The sequence below is a fragment of the Epinephelus moara genome, chromosome 6, assembly GCF_006386435.1.
Source record: "Epinephelus moara isolate mb chromosome 6, YSFRI_EMoa_1.0, whole genome shotgun sequence".
In the NCBI taxonomy this organism is placed as follows: domain Eukaryota; kingdom Metazoa; phylum Chordata; class Actinopteri; order Perciformes; family Serranidae; genus Epinephelus; species Epinephelus moara.
In genome coordinates this window covers 14,750,499-14,753,224 of record NC_065511.1, presented here as the reverse complement: position 1 = coordinate 14,753,224, position 2,726 = coordinate 14,750,499, and positions in this window count along the sequence as shown.

Below are 2,726 nucleotides of genomic sequence, written 5' to 3'. Positions count from 1 at the left end.
AAAAGTTTGTCATTAGTGTCAAGTCACACAAAATGAACGAGGCAATTCCGGTTGTGATTTTCAAATTAAAAGCACCACCGAACCTGAACTGAGCTTAGTATTATACACACATTTTTTAACTTAAATACGAGTGTTATACATTGAAATATAGTACAATGCACGTATATTTATATTACTCAGCACATTATACATATTTAATATATATACATATTTTATGTACTAGTGTTGTAGCATATTACACATTTTTTTTTTTTTTTTTTTTTTTTACATACGTTGTACTTTATGCCTCCATTTCTACTTTTATAATTCTCTATACGCTTTAAGTCAGAGTGAACGTAATCACACTTTCACCCCGGCGAACAGTTCATTGTTTCTGATTGTGATTCTGTAACGGAAAGCTACAGCATGTCGTAATATGAAATGACATGATGTAAGATAAAATAACCTTTCTGGTGCAGGCAAAAAAAAATAAATAAAAAAAAAATAAATAAAATAAAACAGAATAAAAATAAATAAATAAAATGACTAGAACACAAATAAGTACATTCATGTGTAGAGGGATTATTCAGTAACAGAGCCAAAATGTAATTGCCACAATGACAAAGACAGGACTTAAGATACAAAATAATTTGTAGGTGTACTTATTTTGATTTAAAACTGTCAGGAAGTGGACACAAACACTGACAGTCACTCTAGGTTTACTTGGGATGGAGAGTTGGTGTCGTGACATAGCTTTTACAGGGCTCTGGACAATGTTTGTCAAACATTGCTGTCTTCCACACTATGTTTATATGTGTATATCCCCGCTATTCCAAGAAACCTTCCATACACGGACATGGAATGTGTCACATGAATTGTTGCAAGGATAAACTCCTTGAGATCAACTATCTAGTTTCCAAGGAGGACATAAAATAAACATAAACAAAAGCTCTTCATTCCAACACAGACTACTAAACCAAAAACACACCTCCAACTATGAAACTGACATGAATAATACACTTTAAGGAAAGAAACTTGTAATCTGTGAGATAATAAATTCAAAGTAGCTTCGACACGTTTCACACACTATTATTCCGAAATATTTTAGGCTTTTATTTCTTATGCGACTCGATCTAATATCCGGTCCTATTCTGGCTACCAATGGACGATTTACGGTGCAGTCTCCCTCATTACTGTCAGCCAATAAGTGAAGAGGGAGGGGCCAATGGAGGCGAGGCTGGGCCTCTCACAACATTCAGGCAAACTGGAAAACAGCAAATACCTACCCTCCTCAGGCCAGGTCTGGTATATGTAGGTTACAATCAGCCTAAGTATGCTTCACATCATGTTCATACTCATCAAACCATTCAGTGAGCCCATATACCTTATGGTTGGAGCATTGTAGAACATTGATTTGCAGTGACCCTTTCCTCTAAGGGTACAAGTATACACAAACGCAAGATGTCTTTCAATGTCATTTCAATCTTTTCCTCTTGCCATCTTGATACAAAACCAGAATCAACTGGGCCTGCTCAGTTTGTTTATAAAGGTCAAAGAGCATGATTTATTGTTTGACTGTAGCATGCAGTGCACCTGTGTGGAAGCATCTGTATTTGTCATAGAGTTAAAGATGCAGATGGTTGAACAGCTCAATGAATGGTTTGATGATTATGAAAATCGGCATAGAAAATAGATAAGTATACCAGTGTCCACTAGAGGGAGCCAGAGTCTGTCTAAGACACAGAAGGGCAGGCAGACACTGGGACGTTTAACAGGTAACAGGTCTAACTGAAAGGCAATAATTACACCTGTGCTTTTCTTGTTATGACAAGTCAGCTTTATGTACCTGTCGTTTTTATGCCATGGCTACATTTTTATTTTGATTCATTGTTTTACTCTGCTATGCTTAAACATTAAACAGATTGTTCTTATTACATTGATACAAAGAAACATAATTGGAATTTTTATATTTATGGTTGAAAAGAAATAAAAGTCCTGTTAAAGGGACAGTTCACCTCAAAATTAAAAATCCATATTTTTCCTCTGACCTTATTGGCAGTAGAGATGTCTGCCTTCTCTCGAATATCATGGAACAAGATGGCATTTAGCTTGTGGTGCTCCAACCGCCCAAAAAAATACGTTTGAAAAACTCAACAGCAATGTCTCTTTCCAGAAATCATCACCCGGTTCCTCAAGATAATCCACTGACCTTGTTGAGCAGTTTCATGTGGGAACTATTTTCTCTCTGTCAAACTAAATCTGCTAACTGTATCACCCTGCAGAAGGAAGTGTGCATCTACTGCTAGCTCACCTAGCACCACTGAGATAGCTAACATTACAGCTCAGCCGAGAAGGATGCCATTAATGTTAACATCTCGTGCTCTCATGCACACCAGGCTCTCGTCCATGAGTAGACGCATGTTTCCCTCTGCGGGCTGATATGGTTATTGGGTGTAGTTCGATATGAAGAAAATAGTTCCTACATAAAACTGCTCACAACAAGGTCTGTGGATTATCTTGAGTAACTGGGTTATGATTTCTGGTAAGAGACATTACTGCTGCGTATTTCAAATGTATTAATTTGGCGCCGTGAGCACCACAAGCCGAGTGCCATCTGGTTCCATTATATTGGAGAGGAGCCAGACATCTCTACGGCTGATATCTCGCACCAAAACAATGTGAACTAATAAACAGCACTACAGAGGAAGGAAACACACATATTTTTGATTTTGGGGTGAACTGTCCCT